Source organism: Nothobranchius furzeri, chromosome 5, assembly GCF_043380555.1.
Source record: "Nothobranchius furzeri strain GRZ-AD chromosome 5, NfurGRZ-RIMD1, whole genome shotgun sequence".
NCBI classification, from domain to species: domain Eukaryota; kingdom Metazoa; phylum Chordata; class Actinopteri; order Cyprinodontiformes; family Nothobranchiidae; genus Nothobranchius; species Nothobranchius furzeri.
The window spans coordinates 55838979-55863127 of NC_091745.1; positions in this window are offsets into that span (position 1 = coordinate 55838979).

The following is a 24149-nucleotide window of genomic DNA, read 5'->3' on the forward strand; positions in this document are numbered from 1 at the left end:
CCTTTCCCTCTCTCTGTCTGTAGTCCCAGCCTGCTTCAAAATGGCCACCATTGTCCCTGTACCCAAATCCTCCACCATCTCCTCATTGAATGACTGGCGACCTGTAGCCCTGACCCCCATCGTGGCAAATGCTTCAAGAAGTTGGTCAGGGACTTCATCTGCTCTGCACTGCCCGTTTCACTGGACCCTCTACAGTTTGCATACCGCCACAACAGGTCCACTGATGATGCCACTCCATTGTGCCCTGTCACACCTGGAGAAGAGGGACACGTATGTGAGAATGCTGTTTGTAGATTATAGCTCAGCATTCAACACCATCGTTCCATCGAAGCTGGACAGGAAACTGCAGGATCTAGGACTGAGCAGCTCCCTCTGCAGCTGGATCCTTAACTTTCTGTCTGACAGACGCCAGGTGGTCAGACTGGGCAGCACCACCTCATCCCCCGTCACACTGAACACTGGTGCTCCGCAGGGGTGTGCGCAGAGCCCTGTCCTGTACTCACTCTACACCCACGACTGCACGGCCACGAGAAACTCCAACATCATTGTGAAGTTTGCGGACAACACCACAGTGGTGGGTCTCATCACCAATGGCGATGAGACGGCCTACAGGCAGGAGATCAGCGCCCTGACCCACTGGTGTCAGGACAACCGTCTCACTCTCAACGTCACAAAGACAAAGGAGTTGATAATGGACTTCCGGAGGTGCAGAGGAATACACACCCCCATCACCATCAACGGCAACGCTGTGGAGAGGGTAAGCAGCTTTCGTTTCCTTGGAGTTCATCTGGCAGAGGATCTTGCGTGGTCAGTGCACACGAACAATTCAGTGAAGAAGGCACAGCAGCGCCTCTTCTTTCTCAGGAGACTGAAAAGATTTGGCATGAGCCGCCGCATCCTCAGGACCTTCTATCGCTGTGCCATTGAGAGCATCCTCACTGGATGCATCTCCACCTGGTATGGCAACAGCACCGCTTACAACCACAAAGCTCTCCAGAGAGTAGTGCGGTATGCAGAAAGGATAATTGGAGGTGAGCTTCCCTCCCTCCAAGACATCTACAGGAAACGGTGCCTGAGGAAAGCGGGGAGGATCATCAAGGACTCAAGTCACCCCAGCCATAAACTTCTCAGACTACTTCCATCAGGAAGGAGGTTCTGCAGCATCCGGTCCAGAACCAGCAGACTGAGAGACAGCTTTTTCCATCAGGCCATCAGACTGCTGAACACTTCACAGACACCTCACCCTCACTACTGAAACTCCAACATTACTTGCTCCATACTGTACATTAATGCCACTGTTTTGCACATAACAGCCTCTGTACATTTTATATCTCTTATCTTATTGTTTACTTTATTCATTGGTTAAATATGTATATACGCATTATACACAAACACTCACATGAACACACATAGAAAAATAAATAAAATAGTTAGCACACACATTTAGGAATGTATATACCTTACATACTATATATATAATTACTTAGATTAGCCATTTTTATATTTTGCTTGTTTTTATGTTACTGTATTTTGCACAACTGTTGCTGTGAAGCTCGCACACAAGAATTTCACTCGCATGTACTGTACCAGTGTACCTGCACATGTGACGTGACAATAAAAGTGATTAGATTTGATTTTGATTTGATTAAAACATAAGCTAAATAGCAACAGCCTTTAATTCCTAAATATGTAGTTTATCAACGCTACATGTGACATCACCACAGAATCTCTTCTCCTCTAGCGTAGCTGCTACTTACCACATGTCTGGTTCGATGACATCAGTTTCGTGATGCACATTACTCCTGGACTTATTTTCACACAAAAACCTAAAATAACATAGTATATAACAATAATAATATAGTAAAATGCATTCACAAGTTCTGCGTTGCGCCAATATTACTACCAACCGTAGTGGCACAGATGTCGCAAAATTCCTGCATGGTCATGCTGCCACGGCGTGTTCATTAGACACTGTGGCGGCTGTATTACACTGATTTGCTGGCATGGTGTGTCTTCTAAAAGGGCTTGAGTCTGATATTTGAGATCAGAATGAAAATTCCATGAACAGTAAAATTCCTTGTCATCAGATCCAAGTATATTTGGAAAACACCTTGGAAGGACAGCCCTAACCATGCCAATGACATCTTTTACACATCTTTGTCAACCCAGTGACACCCTACTACATAAGATTTATACTGCTTTGACCTTTGTCTGCTGTCATTCTCTCCAAGTGGTATTATGTTATTCTGCTCTGGAAAATCCTTTATCTGAACCTAGTCTGTCACACCCTCCTCTCTTATTGTATCCTACACTAGTCTGTTTCCTACTCTGGCAAGAGCATTGGCACGTCTGATCAGCTAAACAGATCCCCCAGTAGGCCTCACTCCTCCCTGTGGAGAGCTCGGGGTTAGGAGGAATGGTAACGTTGTATCACAGCTCTGCACCATGTACACAATGTCCTCGATGAACGACACGGCTTTATCTGTCTCTCATGGGATCTCAGCTGTGCCTCCTTTCTTCTTCTGCTCCACTATGATGTTCTCACTGTCCCTTTTTTTCTCACCTCCCTCTCCGTCTCTATGCACACATGTGCGATAGAAAGAATATCAGGATTACAGTATGAGCTGACACAGTGACACAGTGTTAATCGTCAGAGTCGTGTTTGTTTCCGCCCAGAAACTGTCACCCTCTAATAACGAGCCCCCAAAACCCAACACAATTGGCGCCGGAATGGCAGGAGTGGCACAATAGGCACAAAAACCCAGCAATCTTGTCAACATATACACATGGAAGGCATGGAAGGGAGCCACACTCATCCCCTTTTCTCTTGTTGTCATAGAACACACACATTCACCCTTCACATCTCTTCCTGAGTCTTGTCAGCAAAGGTCTGCAATTAATTTCTGTAATTGTTCCTTCTACACATGCAAACACACACACACACACACACACATCCAGCCCAGCCACACCTACCTTCCATCCTTTCTGCCTCTTTTGGATTTGGCAGAACACTTTTCCTGTTTTATCCAGTTTTATTTTAAGTTGGTTGGATAACAAAAGGCTTTATCTGTTAGTTTTTTTTTTGGGTTTGTTTCCTTTTGTTTTTACAGTTATCAAATGAGCCAAGACAAAATGTAAACTTGTGTGTTCCACTCATGGCAAACACTGATTGCAAATCTTTTGCAACACCACATACTGATAGAAATGGCTATATTGAAAATGTCAAAATGCATCAATAAAATTGTATTAGTTCTGAACAGAAAACAAACATTCTTTTTAAAGTCACCCTTTTGTTTGCTTTCTCTGCTGTCTACAACCATATTCCTTTGTAAATATGCAGAAAAAAAATCCTAAGGTGGCATTTTGACAAATTTGGTGGTGTTTCTGAGATGTAGCACAAGGTGTCCAAGGTGCCCTGGCCACAAGCTAAGCATTCAGGATGCAAAAATGATCCCAAAAACATCCTCATCCTTTATCTGGTTGTACTATGAAATGTTTGCCCCTTCCAGATTTCTTTTATCATGTTTGTTAAACTTTTATGTTTCTGGTCATCAAATAACTCAAGGCACCAAATCCAGTTATACATTGAAGGACAAATCCAAAACCACCTAGATGGCCCTGTGTGACAACTCCATCCCCATTTACACATAACCTAACAGTGGCTAACCACTTCTGAGTTTAATTTATTTAGCCACACTCAGGCTTGATTACTGCCAAGCCTGTTCTCAAAGAAGAAATCACTTAAACAAGACAGAGTTAAGTAGACCAACAGATCTTCAAGAGCTAAGATTCAAACAAAGTGACTGATATCAGTCTAAGCGTTGGCACTCCAGTGAACTACAGTGAGAACCGCTTTCCAGGAATGGTGAAAATAATGAACGGGGTGAACTCTCCCAGGAGTGGCCAGCCAACCAACATTACACTAAATGTACAGCAACAACTCGTACAACAGGTCACAAAAGACCCCGCAACAAAATCCAAATAATTTTAACTCTAATTTGCTACTCAGTGACCCCACCTTAAGAAAGAGACAGATGACCTAGAGATCTACAGCAACCATACCAATAGCAAAATATTTTATTTTACTTTGTGGGACAGTCTAGCCTTGCTCCATCATATCCTCAGCAGGTCGACCAAGGGACCGAACAATTTTAAGTCGGGCCAGTCACAGAGCTCTATGTTTGGTGGGCTAAAGCTAGAGCCCTCCTGGAAACAGTGGAACCTGATATGCCTCTCTCAACTGTCTTTTGAGGATTCTGAAGACATATGGATATTTGTGGTGTTGGTGTCAGGTTTCCTGCTTTTTGGCCTGGGAGGTTACCTGGCTTATTGGAAAATTAACGAGCTGTTGAGGAAATTTGGCTCTTTCCCGGAGCTCAGGGATGGATTACACCGCGCTGTGAATGCAGACTCATTTAATTGTCGAGATGAGTCGTAAGCTTGGAACTTTGGCTGAGATTCATGCATTGGCACAAAAGATGGATGCGATCAAGGAGCGAGTGGATGAATCAGCACGGATTGGGATAGATTAATTTACACCATTATTGGATTTTGAGAGGTTGAGAACCAGCAGAACTTTCAGACAGAGAAGAAATAATCTCTGTCTGGCCCCAAAACAATTTCTTATCTGAATCTGGTGCCCTTGAGTCTGTGAGGCAGAAACAGAATACTGTAAAACATATGTTCTTGGTTAAATAAGGTCAACGTTGGTGTGTTATTTCCACAAAAAACACAACCCTGAACGTGTTCCACCATGTTGTGGAGTTGCTAATGGTTAGCTTCTACGTCCCACGTGACTTCAGGAGGCAGGAGGTCTCTTGGTGGAATAAATAACCAAAATTAACTTGTGTTTGCTCTCAGCTGCTACTTTGGTTATGAATAAGTCAGTGTTGATGATGCTCAAACTTTAGCTTCTGATCAGCAAAATACATGCAACAGAGACTTACAACCCAAACACTTACAAAGTCACTGATGAGTCACTCAAAGAGTCAGAGTCATGAACCATTGTCTGTAAAATAAAGTGAACAACATGTACTTTTGTTTCAGAAAATCCCTTTAAGTCACCATATTTGGCTCTTAAGCCAACTGGTAAGATCAAAATCAGATACCAAAAAAAAAAAAAAAAAAAGAATCTAAGTAAAACTGGTTTAGAATAAAAAGAGCAAATAGTTCTGTGATGGTTTAACATATTAACAGGATGCATTTAGTCTCTGAAACTTTGACTGTGAAAACAGGAGACCAAAGCAGATTCATCCCCACAGACACATGTATTGTCAATGAACAACATCAATGCAGCGTCTTTAAAAAAAGAGGATCAGCAAGTGGAATTATGGGTAAACCCAGGATTGACATCTGTCGGATTCTGTGATTCAACACAGTAGTGATCTATTTGTGCGGCCGTGACTTTTAAACAGGGATGATGTAGAGCCTGTTTGAAAGGATTCTCTCAGAAACAGTGAATCACATGACAAAGTGCCAAGTAAGGCTCTACTTCAAAGAATAATTTTTAATTATCAGTTATTGTAAAGGTCACAGGGATTTTGACTGAGGTATTTATACTCCTGGAAGTGAACACTATCACACGTTGTCTTTCTAGCATTAGGATAAAGTCCTTTTTTAAACTTGGATGTTAGATTTCAGTTTCCTGCAAAACTTTTCACCAAAACTAACTTTACTGTCAGGAATCAAGTCAGAAATGAGTCAAATGTTCCACTGAAACAAATGTATTCATCCTAAGGAAGATTTTCTGCATTATTAATAACACTTATGGCTTCATATCAACTTTTTAATTGAGGGCTATTGCCAGTAAGGCTGGTCTGATGTCATTGTTTGTGAGTTTCTGTGTGTGTGCTTGTTTTTTGTGTTTGTGCTTTGATAGCAGCGCTCCAGTGCTGCCGTAGGGGAAGTATGTGTAGCGCGGCAGCTGCAAAAAAGGCCCTCCCAAACCCGAGCTGACGTGAAGTGACAGCTCTGCGTATCTCTCACTGGCACTGACAGCTGACAGATGGATAGCACTCATACACCGCAGGAAAAAAAGATAGGGATCGAGTCGAGGTGGGGGGAGGGATGGGTGGGAGGAAGGGAAAAAGAAAGAGACAGAGAGAAAGCCCCCAGGACGATTCGCCAGCATTGCTCTCTGTTCAGAGGGGCCAGCGTTTGATTGAGTGCTACAGAGAATAATAAACCCTCCACTACTCGGTGCAGTGCCAAGCCTTGTCTCCCTCCTTATCTCTCGCTTTCCCCTCACTTTCTCCTTGCTTAATTCTCTCCCTCTCTCCTCAACTCTTTTATTGTTTGCCCCTCCTTTGGCACTTTGCTCCTGCTCCTTTATTCTAAGCCTTCTATTCCCCAGGTCCACCCTCAGCACCTTGTGGGCTATCTTTATGTTGTTTTCTTTTTTCTCCCTCCCTCTCTCTCTTTGCACCCCCTTTCACTTGTCTGCTATCGGCCTCTATCTGCCATTCCGGTGTATTTGTCTCTTTCTATCTGAGGTGGGAGAGACAAGGGTAAGAGGTTCCTGTCAAACAAACCAACAGTACTCACTCACAGCTATTCCCCTGTGGTTTTGACTGTGTATCTGGATCTTTACAGCGCTCTATGTTTTCACACACACACACACACACACACACACACACACATGCACATACACATACATGGCAGCTTCCAACACAGCAGGGAAATGTGTGATCTGCAATACAAGCAAATGCATTATACCAAAGGCAAGTAAACATTCATTATGCCTGGCTGCTGCATGTGCAAGGACGAATAAACTCTTATGCAATGCAATTACCTCATCGTAAGAGTGTAGCGGCATAATTTCTTTACTGCCTGTTAAAGTTAAACCGTGTAAAAACTCTAGCAATCGTTTGAAAATTTTCATGAAGATCACGAAGTGAAAGTGAGACTTTAAAACAAACATGGAAACGATGTTTGATAAAAAATATTTTATTGGCTCAACATCATCCATCTGATGATGCATTGGTTGAGTGTACACCCAGGTCATGGTGCTGACCTAGATGCAGTATTCTAGGGTTAGCACAGCTCTTTGACACATATAGTGTAGTCCTGTAAAAACCCATAAATGGTAACACATGGCTAGTCCGAGTGCAGCCAAGACCAATGATGTTGTTCTTTTAACCTGTACATGACCACCAAGTCCATATTGCATGCATATTCAGAGACAGGCCCGATCCCAATACAGTTGAGGTGGTTCGGACATCTTTTCAGGATGCCTTCTGGACGCCTCCCTCGGGAGGTGTTTTGGGCATGTCCTGCCGGCAGGAGGCCCCCGGGTCGACCCAGGACTACCTGGAGCAAAAACATCACTAGGTTGGTCAGGGAACATCTGGGTGTCCCAACTGAGGAGCTGGCGGACGTGGCTGGGGAGAGGACTTGGGATGCTGCCCCAGCGAACCCGGACCTGGCTAAGCGGAGGAAGGTGACGTGAGGCGCGTTTACATGGATATTTAAAAAAATACATCATATCTTGTTCTACTGTTTTCGATGGTAGTGGCGGTTTGCCTCATGATGCCCAAACACACTGAAAGCTGCTGTCCGTCCTCTCTGTTTATGTGCTTTTTACACAGTTCCGCTCTATTTTCCACCTCTTCCATCAGGGGTTAATCTGTGAATGTGTTCCGGTGCCCTCCTCTTTGTCTTGTCCCCCGTTCCCCTCTTTTCTCCTTTTCTCTCTCATCTCTCCATCCCCCAGGTCCATGGATGACCTGTTTCCCTGCATATCAACATTGAAGAGGGGGGAATACGAGGATGCCGCGCTGCTCAGCCAGGTAGCTGGCATGGAACTGAAAGATGTTTACTAAATAGCCTCCATGTCCCTGCACCCGCCGTTTAGTAGTCGGGGCTCTGCTCGCCTGTTACAGCAGACCAGCTCAGTGTCCTAGTGGTAGAGTGTCCGCCCTGAGACTGGGAGATCAGGGTTCGATTCCTGGTCGGGTCAGACCAAAAACAGAAAAAATGGGACCCAATGCCTCCCTGCTTGACACTCAGCATTAAGGGGTTGGATTGGGGGGTTAAACCACCAAATGATTCCCGATCGCGGCTGTGTCTGCAGCTCACCGCTCCCCCAGGGGATGGGTCAAATGCAGAGAACAAATTTCGCACACACATCAGTGTGTGTGACAACTAATGGGACTTTAACTATGAGGGCGAGACGACTCACACATATCAAGCTTTGGTGACACACGGCACACATAGTTCACTCTAACAGTTTTTAAACATTTTAATAAGTCTCATGTTTCCATCAAGAGAAACACCAGAGTATCATTTTGCACTTCCTCCAACACCCTGCTTCACATTCACAAAGACACAGTTTCACACCGGATGCAACTCCAACAAAAAACAGCACCTCCTAGTTACAGAGGGGGAGCAAAGTTACACTTAATTGTTACTTTTGTAATTTTTGAAGAAGAAGCAGTAAAGATTTTTAGGTTAACTCGTGTTTGAGGTATTAGAGGAACTTTAAAACACACACATCCAACCTTAGACTTCCCCATCGAGCTGGCTGAGAGGGACACCACCTGGTTCATCATGAATCAAGATGATTAATTCCCATCATAAGTCAGTCAGGCTGCCATCAGAGTCAGCAGGCGGAGACATGCCCTCGGACTACAGGGACACTGGTGACACCCATCACCTTCACACGTCACCCAGCTGAGACAGAAACACGCACAAAAAAGAACTTCTCTGTCCTCCCACCCCTCACTACCACTGTCCTTCAGATAACTAACCAAGGGCGGGCCCCTTCCCTGTGCCAAACATAAAAAAATAGGAAAAACAAATATAAAACATCTAATTTCACTATTTCAGAGAACTTCCACAGTGAAGGGCAGCCATTAGCCTGGCCCCAACCTTCCTCAGGAGAAGGAGAAGGTTGTTGAGTCCCCCCAAGGAGCTGTTTACCTGGTATAACCAAATCATTTCACTGGTTTGTTGAAATAAATATGTAATAAAATATGATATCACCATTTATAGTTGTGTTTCTCAGCACTGCGCTGCCAGGATTTACGGGGCAGACCCAGAGTGAAATCACTCTTGGAGAAGCGCGTGTTTGAAAGACCTGGTCCTTGTGCTGCTTGTCACACACATTTGATATTTTGATAGCTTCTCGTCTTTTCCCATTAGCCTCTGGGGTCCCAAAACCATTTTAGATGTTTATCGCCAAAGCACTGGGGGTTAATTTTGTGTCTCGTCAGGAGCGCAGGCGAAGAGCAATATCGCACTGTCACCCATCGCGGCCAGTCGCTGCAATCGGCCACCTTATCAGGCGGAGTTGTGTTGCACTGACTGACACATGACAATGACCCTGGTGACTCTCAGCTGGCTGATAGCATCTGGCTTTTCTTCTCTCACAACTCCCTCTATCTTTGCCACCTCCTAGTCTTTTCCTCTCACTGCAGGCGATGGAGAAACTGGGACTTTGTCTCTGGGGAAGGGAGGGAGGGGAAGAGTGTATGCTGTCTTTGAAGGAGTAGACCACTCGCGCGTGTGTGTGTGTGTGTGTGTGTGTGTGTGTGTGTCTGTAATATTATGCATGCCTTATCAGCAGCTATCTAGTTTTATCAGTGACAAAAAAGGATTGGTTTCACAGTTTAGTGTGGAACAGCATGATGCCGCGGGGCATGCAGCTCAGAAATCTCCTGAAACACACACACACACACACACACACACACACACACACACATACACACACACACACACACACACACACACACACACACACACACACACACACACAAAACGTACAAACCCGTACGCTCATATATGAAAACCAACATATGTCAGCATGTTGAGTGGCAGAGTACATGGAAAATAAATCAATCCCTGCAGTTCAAAAACCAATGTTCACTCATGTGGAGTTCATTGATTAGGAAGTCCATCAGGATTGTCCCAGAGTTCCCCGATGTGGATTTTCTTCCCTTCAACTGTGAACTCTTATTCACCTTGAGCTGCTGACAGGTGAGGCATTGACAGTTAGTTTGTCCTTCTGCAAAATCGTGCCCACACCTTGCACATTCTCACGACTTTTCTCTCGAGTGTCCCCCCCAACCCCACCCCAAAACAAAAGAAAAACACACACAAATACACATTCACTTGTAAATGTATCATTGTAAACACTAGCTACACTGCACAGGATCAAGCTTTGCTTGTCAAAACTGTTAAAGACTGAGTTCACATCTTTTTTAAGTACATTTGATGTGGTCTCTAATGTAAATGAATGCCTTGTGAGTCAATCTCTGTTGTGAAATAAGCTCTGACGCTCCCATTAGGAGGTGAACTTTAGCCAGGGAAGAGGGAGTACTATTTCCTGATATTTAGACATCTCACCTATAATTTGCTAACAGCAACGCTGATGTTTTATCTCCACAAATACCAAGCATGAAGGAGTTCTGCCATGTTGTGAAGGTGCTAATGCTACTGGTTAGCTTCAACTAGCTGAAACGTTCTCTGCTCTTTCCTGGATGCTAAATCAACAACAGCCTTCTACGTTGCGAGCCAAGATGGGTGAGTCCATGAATGCTAATGATCAACATGGGAATTGACTAACTTTTTCTAATCCAAGCATTTCTTCATCTAATTTCTATCAGTGGCTAATGCAGAAAACATGGGAAGATTAATTTAAATAGAACAAAATTTTACAAACTGAAGTGAAACTTAAAGATTATACTCCATTTAAACTAAACTTGAAGTTCTTGAAACTGAATCAAACTAAACTAAAACTAAACTAACCAACGATCTAAGATATCCCCCCCCCCCACACACACACACACACCTCAAACGTTTTTTACTAATGTGACTTTCAAGAGCACAAGTTCATTTCCACAGAGTTCATCTGAACATTTCACAAGGCGCTCTAACACCATTTAACACGTTCACTTATTTTAAAGTGACAGTGTGTATTTTTCTTAGCGATAGGGGCAGTACATACCTAAATCATTGCAAGCAAGTGGTATTTTGCTTTGAGTAAGACCTCACCAATGGATAGTCATTATGGTCAAAAAATGGTCCCTGGGAGCGCAAACTCCAGCAAAATGATGCACATCAAACTCCCTTTCATCACTGGCAACGAGCAAAGAGTTAAATGTGTTAAGCATTTCTGAATGATGAAGGTTCTGCAACCACTTGTTACAAATCAGTAAATGCACTTTGTCCTCATGGGCTTCCGTAGAGGAAACATGGCTTCGGCCAGAAACATAGACTTTATATTTTAGACCTGATTATTACGGTTATATGTTGCAAAGCCGCCAGTGGTTTTCAATAACTGGGCATCATTTAAGCCATTTTCAATAACATTTTGATGGATATTTCCAGAGATTAATGGTAAGAACTACACAGTGTCTCTTTATTATTTTATTTTTTATTTTTTCTTTTAACCGTGTCCTGTCTGGCTGTGAAGCAAACAGAATTGATGTCTGAATGCTGGTAACAAGCCTTACAGATTTACTCTCAGGTGGAGCATCAAAGCGTCTGCTTTTAATGTCACGCCTGATACTTAAAACTTTATTGTTATTGTTTTTGAATGCTTTGTAATTCCGACCAGACACGGAGTCAGAGGTGAAAGAGAAAGGAAAAGACAAAAGGTGGGGAGAGAGGGGGGGGGGGGGGGGTTCCACAAAAATAAACAATAATGAACAAGAGTCTGCTTCTAGACAAAAAAAGGGACACAATAACAATACAAGATCAAGCTATCACTGCGTCAACTTGATGAAGACATATATAATCAACATTGTTTAACTGAACAATCACAGGATAATAAATCACAGTGCATTAAGTGCCCACCATAGTCTTAAGACCTGTGTTTGACGTGCCCAACCCCATAGTTTTGAGAGCACCATGTGAGCACCTGTGTGTATACACGCGCTTGTTTATGTAAGGTTTCTCTATAGGAGCGTCCAATAGAGAGTGTGAGGGACCACAGATCTGCCCCCTAAAGATGCGTAGGAGACGGGGGGAGCTCCAAGTCCCAGAGATCCAGGCGCTGCCCCTGAACACAGGAACCCCAAGGAGACTGCAACCAGAAAGTCCCCCGCCCCCCTCGAGAGGCACAGAGGATCGCCCAGGGGGGCCACAACCAGCAGCCGGCAGAGGCCCGGGAGACATCAGCGGCAAGCCCTCAGGCCCGCCCGCAGCCTCCCACCCCCTAGCCGGCTGAGCCCGGGACCCAGCGACCTGGGACCCAGGGACGACCACCCCCGCTGGGGACCCAGCAGAGCCCAGGGACCCAGACCCCACCAGGCAGCCACCGGGATTGATCAGGCAGACGCCAAAAATCTTAAACCCCCTGACCCGGGAGCAATGAACACTGACTACGTTTACATGCAGCCAATAACTGGGTTATGATCGAGTTAAGGTCGTTATTCGGGTTTCTGAGTTGATCAGAATAACCCGTTTACAAGCATAAATAGAAAGAGTTACCCCTAACTTGCATAACCCGATTTAAATGTGGACGTTGGGGTAGCGTCAAGACGTATGGACTACGTCCAGACGCAATATGCCTCATTTCCGGTTCTTCTTGTTCCGGTATCCGTGAAAACAACAACATGTTTCCCAGTTCGGAAGAGATAGCGACCGCGTTTGTTTGTGCTTTAGTTTCTTCGTCACTCCAAAAGTGTGGTGCTGTGCCGTGACTCGCCATTTTGCTCCCAACTGTTGTTTACTTCTGGTGTTCTGGCGCATACAAGACGTCTCGCTACTCAAAAGACCAAGATTCCTTGCGAACAGAGCATGCGCAGAACACACGCTTTGATGGGGATATCCCGATATGCGTTTACACGACCAAACCCCAGGTGTAGTAACCGGGTTTTTAAAAACCCGGTTATGAGCATATCCGGGTTTTTGGCGGAGTTTACAAGGACCTGCGGAACCGGGTTATTGTGAATATTCGGGTTTTAAAAGAGTTACTGGCTGCATGTAAACGCACAGACTCAGGCAGACCAAGGAACCACACCCCACACTAGGTGTGGCAGGGGGAGGGGGGACAAAGATCTGTATCATCAAAAGAAGTCCCAGGAGAGGGGAGAAGTCAAAGGCCCCACCTGACATATACAGTCATACACAAACACAGTCATGCACTCCCTCCCTCATGCTAACACATGCACATACAACCCAAGACTTACACAAATGCACGCTGGACGCCCACTCTTGCTCCCCATACACACCCTATTTACTCTGGTCCCGGTACTGCTGCACATTGGGTACAACCATCACCGGATACCAGAGTTTGACCCTTTCTGCTGGGAGTGCTGATGAGCAGGCTCCCCCGCCCAACGCTGAGCACAGCAACCCACCACCCCAGACCCCAACCAGACGGCCAGATCTCCCTCCTAGCCTCCAGCCCCAGGAAGTCAAGCAACAACAAAGGTGTGCTAAGACCCCTAGTCTCCCTCCGCCTGCTCCAGTATAGTGCTGTGTGTTGATGAGGTGTATTCCATGGCTGTGGTGAGCGGGCAGTGCGGGTATTGTCTGGCCTATGCCAGCTGATGCCACCGCACCACCCCACTTGCACCCACAGCTCTCGGTGTCTAAGTGCAGTTTAAAATTGGAAGTGGGCACCGGCACTCAGGAGGAGGCTGAGAAATCCCCCTGTCAAGTGCCGTAGAATGTGCTCACTCCCAAGGCCCTAAGTGTGTGTTTGCGTGGAATGTCGTCAGTGGAAGTGTATAAGGTGCAAATAAAATTCGGGGGCAGGTTGCCACAGGAGTGCGGAAATGGGGTCCATACCCCCACTCCCTGACTTGTCCCCCCCCCCCCCAAGGTCCTATGTGTATGTTTGTGTGATGATGTGAGGGAGCAAGAGGAGAGAAATATTCGGGGATGGGGAGGAATGGCTGGTTGGGCTTAGCCCTCCAGGGAGCCAGCTCCCCCACTGACCCCAATAGGCACCTCTGTTGTCAAATTGCCACCCAGGGAATGAAGACCCCAGCCCATCCTACCAGGGCCCAAAGCAGCAGCATTACATAGCCTCACAGAGTCCGAGGGCACCAACCCAGCCCCACCCAAGCAGAATATCTATGCCCATCCCTGCATTTGCACAACTTCCAGAATATATAAGACATAGGACATCCAGGTAAGGTTGGGTCCTCCCCCTCCTGGACCTCCCCCTCCCCTGTGATGGGACAGCAGAGGAGCCAAGGTCTACCCGAGGCCCCTGAATCCGGGCCAGGCGCTGCTGCATGTTCCTGCCTTCTTCCTGGAAGCATACATGCAGTAGTGGTTTTAGGCACGGGCAGACAGGGCAGTTGCCCGGGGCTGCATTTTTTCATGACACAAAAGGGGCGCACAAGCGCTGAGTAAAAAAATAAAAAAGAAAGAAATCTGCGCCACACCAAGGTTTTCTATTCTATCTGTCATATCACAGTGTCTGGATTGAAAACAGCAAGTTGGCACCCCCTGCAGCTGCAGGCGCTCCTGCTGACTGAAGGTTTAGGTGCACTGTGTGTGTATGAAGAAGAGGAAGGGGAGGGGTGTGGCGGGGAATTCACCTCTGGGTCTTTCCCAAATGAAATGAGCGGGTAGGGGCTGAATCAACTTTATTAACATGGCTAAAGTCAATCACATCTTGATGTTCTTCCATTTAACGCACATTTCATTCATAATATCATAAACACAGGCCTATCATTCTTTCAGGTTTTTTTGAATTGAGTGAAATGACCAAATAAAAAAAGGAAAAACAAAATGATTTTGTGATCACCCACCTATCAAGGTAAAATTGTTTAGTCCTGACTAAAGGAAACTTATTGAGTCAAGAGCCAAACAGAAGAGATGAACACAAAAAGGCTAAAACCACCAGGTGCCAGATTCAGGAAAAAAAAAAGAAAAAAAGAGGAGAAAGATAAAGGTATGTACGCTCTCATGATGCATGTTTTCAATTTTTTGAACCAGTTAACTGGGATTTTAATGGTTAAATTCGGTCAACTAATTGCTAACAGAGCTAATAGGACTGAAATATTGAAACGAATATTCAAATGGTTCAAATAAATTCCTTGAATCGTTTTTTACTGATTCAAAATAGGATTTGTTAAATGCTCGCTGCAGCCCGTGGCCTGCCTGAACAATAACAAACACATGTTGATCATGTTCACATAATAATAAATAAAACAACTGTACAAGCAGAAGAAAACTCCCCAGTCACCACTAACTATCCTGTGTATTTATTGCAGATGGCTGCACTGAGTATTTTTTACATGATTTGTTCTGTAAAAGTTGGCATTTTGGTAGTCTACAGGTTTTTTATGTCAGTTTAAATTACAATTTCAGAGGCAAATCTAAAATATTATGGATCATGATAAAGATCTATTGGAGATCTACCCAACTTTTGGACTGCTCTGCCAGTCACTGTGGCTCAAGCTGAGAGGAGCTTTTCAAAACGTGATCAAGTCATACCTGAGGTCAACTATGTTTCAGGGGCGGCTCACTAACCTGGCTCTGATTAGTATCAATCACTCAGTAGCGGAGCAGATTTCATATGATGACATTATTGATGACTTTGCATCAAGGTTAGGTTTTGATTTTGGTTTGTGTTTTTTGTTCTAAGTGCAATGCTGTATTGATTATCTTTAGTTTGTTACGTGTGAAATGTTTTTGCTATTTAGAATATTTATTATATATTATGCTCATATATTCTTAATATTTAGTTATTGTTTGTTTTTGTATATTTGCTTGTATATATTTTGATACAGTATATTGCTTTACATTCTGACAACTTTATAGTAATTAATGTAAATATGTGCAACTTAGAAAAATAAATGTTCAATAGTCGTTCTAATAAAACATGCCTGTTTGTAGAAAACATGCATGTGTGCGTGCGTGTGGTGTGGTGGTGGTGGGGCGCTCAAAGGGGGCCTCGCCCGGGGAGTAATTCCATGTAGAACTGCCACTGCATACATGTCAGGACCCAACCCCCAAGGCCCCACCCAGATCCCCACACGGGGCCGGCCACCCCCAAACCCCGAGCCCCCAGGCCCCCACCCAGACCCACCCAGGGGCAATGCAGCTGCCAGGCAGTGACCCATGGCCGCCGCCAAGACCTCCAAGGGGCCCCACTCACAACCGCCAGTAGTCCACCCCCCGAGGGAACCCAAGCACCTCCAGAGGGGGGCAACGGCCCCCCAGTCTTAGACACCCCCAGTGAACCCACCGCCAGGGAACATCTGGATTCTCCAAACTCAGACCCTCCACCCCCCCACCCACATCATCCCGCAGGACAACATCAATGATCCCCCATCATCGCTATGTGATGGAACCGATCAAAGGAGCCCAGGGAGATTGATTTGAAGTGGAAACAGAGGCTAAATCAAGTGTAATATGATCTAACAAAAGATTTCTTTACTTGTTAATGCAGAGAGTTTCTCTATTTTTCCAATTCAAGAGGATAGTTTTCTTAGCGATGCATATGGCAGTCAGAACCACGTGAACCAAATATGTTTCAGTCGGGACATCGTCCAGGTTTCCCAGTAAACAAAGAGAGGGGGTGGTTGGGATATGACATTTCAAAGACTATGACAGGTCTTCACATACTCTACCCCAAATTTCCTGGACAGGTGGACAGGACTACAGTGCATGAATGTAATTGTCAGGAATGTTGTTTGTGCAGTGAGTACAGGTGTCAGACGACACAAACCCCATCTTGAACATCCGATGACCTGTATAGTGTACTCTGTGTAGAATTTTGTACTGAATTAATTGTAAATTGGAGTGTCTGATCATTTTAAAAGTTTTTAAACACGTTTGGGACCAGAAGTTCTGGTCAAAGCTGACTGATAGATCCACCTCCCATTTTTCAATAGGGATTGCTATTCTATCATCTATTTTGGACAGTGTCTTATATACTTTAGACAGTAGTTTGGAGGGTTTGAGATTATATAAGTCTAATACCCTTGGTGGTGTTTGTAATTCTATTTTATTGAGCTTAAATTTTTGTTTGACTACAGATTTAATTTGGTGGTATTCTAAAAAGCTTTTCTTATCTATTCCAAATTGGGAGACTATTCTATTAAAAGGGATGAAGTACAATCCTTCATATATGTGTTCCAGGTATAGGATTCCTTTATTTTTCCAGTCCGGAAGGTTCATCATTTTATTATTTTGCAAAATATCAGGATTATTCCAGCTAGGTGCGTGTCTGCATGGTACTAGTGAAGACTCTGTCATTTTAAGATACTCCCACCATGCTGTCAGAGAGGTGCTGATACTAATACTTTTGAAGCCTTTATGTTTTCTTATGCTTGAGCTAATAAATGGTAAGTCTGACAGCTCTATCGTCTTGCAAATTGTCTATTCTATGTCTAACCAAGACTCATCTAGTGGGTTATCTTGCAACCATCTTGGTATATATTGCAGCCTGTTGGCTAAGAAATAACAATAAAAGTTGGGTAAATCCAGTCCTCTGTCTTTGGTCTTCTGAAGCATTTTTAAGCTAATTCGTGGAGGTTTATCCTGCCAAAGGAATTTGGTAATTGAGGAGTCCAGAGATCTAAACCAGTCAGTTGGTGGTTTGTTTGGGATCACTGAAAATAAGTAATTTATTCTGGGTAAGACCATCATTTTAATTGTAGCAACTCTCCCCATGAGTGATATCGGTAAGGATTTCCATCTTGCAAGATCATCTTCCACTTTCTTTAAAAGTGGGATGTAGTTTAGTTTGGTTAGATCTGCTAACTTGGGAGAGACATTAATTCCCAGGTATGTGATATTCCCTGACTCCAATTGTCTATTAAGTAAATTGACAAAAGAGAAATTAATTGGTAGAACTGTGGATTTTAACCAGTTTATAAAGTAATCTGAAACTTTTGAAAAAGAGTTTATCAGTTCTATTGAATGAGAGAGAGAGGGTTGAGAATTCCGGAGAAAGAGTAAAACATCATCTGCATGAAGACTGATCTTATGTTCTATTTTATTACACTTTATCCCTTCAATACCTGTTGTTTGCCTAACTGCTGCTGCTAGTGGTTCAATAAAGATAGCAAACAGTGAGGGGGAGAGAGGGCATCCCTGCCTGGTCCCCCTCTGAAGACAGAAGCTAGCTGATATTTGGTCGTTTGTCCTGACACGTGCAGTTGGTGAACTGTATAATGTTTGTAACATGTTTATGAAGAAGTTCCCAAACCCAAATTTATGTAAAGTTGCAAATAAGAACTTCCAGTTAACTATCAAAAGCCTTTTCTGCATCTAGAGATACTATACTAGTTTCTATGTTTCTACTGTAAGAGAAATCTATCAAATTAAGTAATCTATGTGAGTTAGTGGATGACTGTCTACCCTTGATGAAAGCAGTTTGGTCAGGGTGTATTATGAAGGGGGTTACCTTTTCTAATCTTTTTGCCAGGGCTTTACAAATTATTTTGAGATCAACATTAATAAGGGAAATTGGGCGATAGCTGGTAGGAAATGCAGGGTCTTTGCCTGGTTTTAACAAGAGACTAATATTGGCTGAGTTCATGTTTGGCTGTAATCTGCCACTCTCTTCGATTTCCCTCACCATTCTGAAAAATATTGGAGCCAGAATGATCCATAATTCTTTGTAGAACTCTTCTGGAAACCTGTCTGGACTTGGAGCTTTCCTATTAGTCATGGATTTAAGGGCTTCCTGGAGCTCCGCTGATGTTAGTGCCGAGTCCAGGACTGTAACTTGGCTGTCTGATAATTTAGGAAGTGTTATCCTGTCAAGGAACTCATTGATCTCATTATCTGATGGGTTTATCTGTGGTGAGTACAAAGTTTGGTAAAAGTCTCTGAAAGTGTTGTTTATGCTTTCAGGGTCATAAACTATAATCCCGGTTGAGTCTTTAACAGCCGATATGGTTATTTTCTCTTTACCAATTTTTAACTGGCTAGCTAAAAATTTACCTGATTTATTACTATGTTCAAAGTTTTCTATTCGTAGTCTTTGTGCTAAAAATTTTGTCTTTTTGTCAATAATTCCATGAAGTTCCTATTTAGCTTTACGTAATTTGCTCATTGACTCCTTCTGTGGATGCCTCTAAAGACTTGATGATTTCTTCTAACTCCTGACTACGTTTGTTTTCAGCTTTTTCTTATGTGATGAGAAAGAGATTATTTTACCTCTCATCACTGCCTTTCCTGCCTCCCAGAGAACAGAAGCTGATGTTCCAGGCAGGTCATTATGTTCTAAATATAAAGCCCACTCCTTTTTAAAAAACTCTATAAAACCTTCATCTTTAAGCAGTGATGTATTAAACCTCCAGATTTTGCTTGGTGGGATTGTCTTCTTGTTTACCAGAGTTAAAGAAACCGGAGTATGGTCGCTGACAACTATGGGGTGTATCTCAGTGTCTGAAATGTCAGCCACCAATGAGCTGCTGACTTGAAAATAATCCAAACGTGAATGACAGTGATGGACGTGTGAAAAAAAAGTATATTCTCTACGGTTACGATGAAGAGATCACCATGCATCACAAAGCCCATAATCACTCATGTATTGTTTAACTATATTAGTGGATTGCCAATTGCGCTGAGTCCCAGCTGTACTGAGCCTGTCTGTTAAAGAGTTCATCCAAAAATTAAAATCGCCTCCAAGTATAAGTGGACAGTCCAAGTGTTCGGAGAGTACATAGAAAAAAATATGAAAGAATGAAGGGTCATCGATATTTGGACAGCATATGCTGACAATACATAAGCTTTGGTTCTGTACAGATATTTTTAACATTATAATTCTACCCTCTGGATCAGAGACTGTGTCCAATGCTGTGAAATTGATGTTTTTGTGTATTAAAACAGCTACACCTCTTTGCCTAGAGTTATAGCAGGCAGAGAACATGCTGGGAAACTCAGGTGTTTTACGTTCATCTGTGGATGTGGCAGATCTATGAGTCTCTTGTAATAATATTACATCTGCTTGCACTCTCTTTAGCTGAAAAAAAATCTTTAATCCTTTCTCTATGGAGCCAGCTCCATGTACGTTCCATGAGACAAACTTTAGTGCACCCATAGATGTGTGTGTGAGTAGCTAAAATATGACGCCTTCATGTGAATAAGATGGAATAAGTATCTAAATGTATAAAATAGTATGTTAATAAATAACAGAAAAGTAAATAATAATAATAATAATAATAATAATAATAATAATAATAATAATAATAATACAGATAATAATAATAATAAAGATCCAACTGTGTTTGTGGTTGTATTATTTGACACATAAATTATGATATTGTGCTGTGGATTTAATATATATATTTGTGTGTGTGTGTGTGTGTGTGTGTGTGTGTGTGTGTGTGTGTGTGTGTGTGTGTGTGTGTGTGTGTGTCGAGTCTGACGCAGTGTTGGAAAGTTGTGTGGTTGTGCCATACAGGTGTAAAGGTACAGAAGCAGGTAAAGAGGAAGGGAAAATACAGATACAGGTTAAAAAAGAAGAAAGAACTAAAGAGAAGAGGTGATAGGGGTGTGAGGTGGTGATGAACAGGTGATCTCATCATCTAGAAAACGTATTTAGCAGCTGTTTTCTCCCGACGTGATCAAACCCAGTGAATCCTGATAAGAATACTAAATGTCTGACCTGATGTTGGGCTAATACAGCCAGTCTGTCACTCCTCGCTCCTTGTAAAGTTTATTGTCCATGTAAAGCTTATCCACCGAGATGACAGCCCTCTTCCCATCCTGGATAAACTTTTTGCGCAGCGGAAAGAGGACTCGGCGCCGATCCAGGATTTCCTTAGGGAACTAGTCATTTACGCTGAAGTCTTTTCCTTTGAGCTCTCTTCCGTGACTTTTAACAAGATCCTTCTGCTTAAAATGTTCAAATTTAGCCACGATGGGACGAGGTCTTCTGCTGTCCACTCTTTTAGCTCCTAGGCGATGTACCCGGTGAAAGGTGATGTTTTTTACCGTTTCTTCGGGTATTTTCATTTGGGTCTGGAGAAAGTTTTTTATTGTTTGCTTTGTATTGTTTACACAGTGTCTCTTTAAGTTCACATATGACCATTCATACTTGCGTTGATGGAACAGGTCATCTACACAATCAACCAAGAGAAGGGATCTGAGTTAACTCTAAGTTACCAGAAGCATTTTTGCTCTCATATAAAAATCCTTTATCAGGCTATACCAACAGAGTGATGAGAGCATCAGCACATCTGAGCTCCCCTTGTGCTTCTGTCAGCTCTCCTTTTTTAAGCTGTCAGGTGCTGATTTGATGATTGGCTACAGCTGTGCAGGTAGAAGAGTGGAAGAGGGGCGCTGACTGGAGTCCTGAAGTCATGCAGCTGTAACAGTGAACTTGATCTTTAAGTGTTTTAATTCAACAAAGACGTTTCTGTATCATCATTGCATAGAATTCTTACTAAAACTGTTTAAGTGACTCCATAAATGCTAATTTTCAATGTGACGTGGAACTGACTGGTTTTCTAATCCAAGCTTTTCCCGCCTATTTTCTACCTGTGGCTAAAGCAGAAAATAGGGCCATAAGACTATTGTCACGTTCAGCCTGCATGTGAAACTCAGAGTGATTGATCATATTTCAATTATAACATGCTTCTTAGTGAACGTGCTCAATCACGGGCGGAACCAGTACATTGAATCACATGTACTGAGATCAGTTCAATCGCTCAATTATTGTGCATAAACTGCACATGCACCAGACTTGTGACAGATGGACCAAGATACATAAATAAATAAATAAATGAATAAATAAATAAATTAGGTATCTGAAGAGCCAAACTTCTGCGAGATTTGTTCAGTTAGGAAGGTAAATTGACACCAATCTAAAATAAAGTAGCAATATCAATAAAGCGAGACAGGAGATAATAAGTTTGTGTTTTTTTTTTAAAGATGTGGAAAGTTCTAGAAGTCATTAGTGCCAACAAAGAAGAAATATCTTCCTCTTATTTCATGAGTTATGACTCCAAAACACAAAAAGCAGGTTTCTTTCTTCATTTCTACTCAAAACAGGTAACAGGTTAACAAGGTACATGTGTTGCGGCCACATAATGGCCGCTCAAATGACACAAATGATTGTGTTTTTAGTGATGAAATGTGGCGCTCTGGGATTTACATGATCAGTAAACAGTGAATAAGTAGTTATTGTGTTCATGAAGGGGTGAAATTAACAAGTGTATCAACTTGACCTACTTTGGGGAGAGGTTAGAATGGTCAGAGAACAACAGTGATGGAGCATTGTGTGTGATCATAGAAAAGGTCTGATTTAAATTCATGTCACAGGAATTCAACTAAAGTCCTCTTTGTAGTCATCAAGTAGATGCAAGATGCAGATTTAGACTAAATGTCTAATTAGCATCAACAAAACTTGACACCAAAGGGCCTTAGCTCACTCCAAAGGGTACCCAGTGGTCTCTAGGGTGATGCCAGGGTCTCCAGACCAATAGTGACATGACAGAGGTAAGACAGCTTTGTATTGATAAGCTGTTTAAGGGTGAGATGGATCTGCAAAAATGCACTTATGTCAGTGTTCCTTTGGATATGTTAACGTTTTACTGAGATACCACAGCTCACCTGGCGATGGAAGAGTGTGCAGAGTTCATGTCTAGTAGGTCAGAGCTGCTTTGGCAGCTTGTAAAGGATCAGCAGCTACCTTAACAGTATCACTTTTAACCAATGTGTCTGTATGAATCTAATAACTCCAGCCTAGCTCTATCCCTCTCTCCCCCAACTACACAGTTACTGGAGGATGTTGATGAAAGCAAAAGGATGTGTGTGTGTGTGTGTGTGTGTGTGTGTGTGTGTGTGTGTGTGTGTGTGTGTGTGTGTGTGTGTGTGTGTGTGTGTGTGTGTGTGTGTGTGTGTGTGTGTGTGTGAGTGAGTGATTCTTTGGGTGCCAGCCATGTCAATCAGCCCCCTGCAGCGCAACTGCCCTTCACACTTCTGTTTATCTTCTGCTGCTGAGGACTGGCAAGACAGATAAGAGTAACGTCATTCCCTGTTTCCCTGTCTGTCTCCCTGTCTGTCTCCCTCACATTAAAAACGAACACACGGATTGTTAGCTGTCTCTTCGAGCTGTCATTATGAGTCAGGTTCATCGAGAGTTTCAGTCTACAAGGTTGGGCTGTTTGAAGTAAGACCTCACCATTTCTAAAATTTTTGACTTTTATTTATTTAGGTTCTGCAAAGTCAGGGTATAAAGAGGATATTGTGACTACAGGAGGGTAGTCTTCAGTTGCTGAGAAAATGTCCATGTTCAGGGTCAAGTTGCTTTTAATTAGCAGTGCTGCGAAAAAGTTTATTTCCTGCAAATGTTTATTTGTTTCTTATTTTTGTCACATATCTGATTTACACCATGGTCAGCTTGGTCTGGCAATGATAAGGTCATTCTACCTGCTGATCACCATAACGTGGGGTTCCCCAAGGCACAGTTCTTGATCACTGCTTTTTAATCTCTACATGCTCCCCCTGAGTCAGGCCATACACGACAACAACATTACCTATCATAGTTATGCAGATGACACCCAGATTTACCTAGCTCTATCACGCAGTGACCGTGGTCTCTTAGAGTCACTCTGTCAGTGTTTAGAGAAAGTTAATGACTGGATGTAGTCAAACTTCCTCCAGTTAAACAAAGACCAGACTGAAGTTATTGTATTTAGGAAAAAAGACGGATAGGACGGAGGTTATTGCTCAGCTTGGCTCCAGAGGAATAAAGACAAAGACCCAGGTTAAAAATCTTGGTGTCATAATTGATTCAGACTTAAGCTTCACTGGTCACATTAAGGCTATAACTAGATCAGCATTTTATCATATTCATCAAATAGAAAAACTCAGAGGTCTCATGTCCAGACCAGTCCCAGAGAAACTAATTCATGTGTTCATCTCCAGCAGGCTAGGCTACTGCAATGGTCTCCTAACTGGTCTTCCCAAACAAGCTGTGAAGCAACTGCAGCTTTTTCAGAATGCTGCTGCTAGAGTCTTAACAAGAACCAAGAGAACCGAGCACATCACTCCTGTTCTTAAATCTCTACAATGGTTACCAGTAAACCATTGAATTAAATTCAAAGTACTTCCACTAGTTTATAAATCACTTAATGGCATGGGACCAGAATACATGTCGGATCTCCTTCCTGTATATACGCCCAGCAGGGCTCTGAGATCTTTAGGAAGCAGTCAGCTGGTAGAACCCGGGTCAGAACCAAACAGGGTGAAGCTGCTTTTAGCTACTATGCTGCTCACAG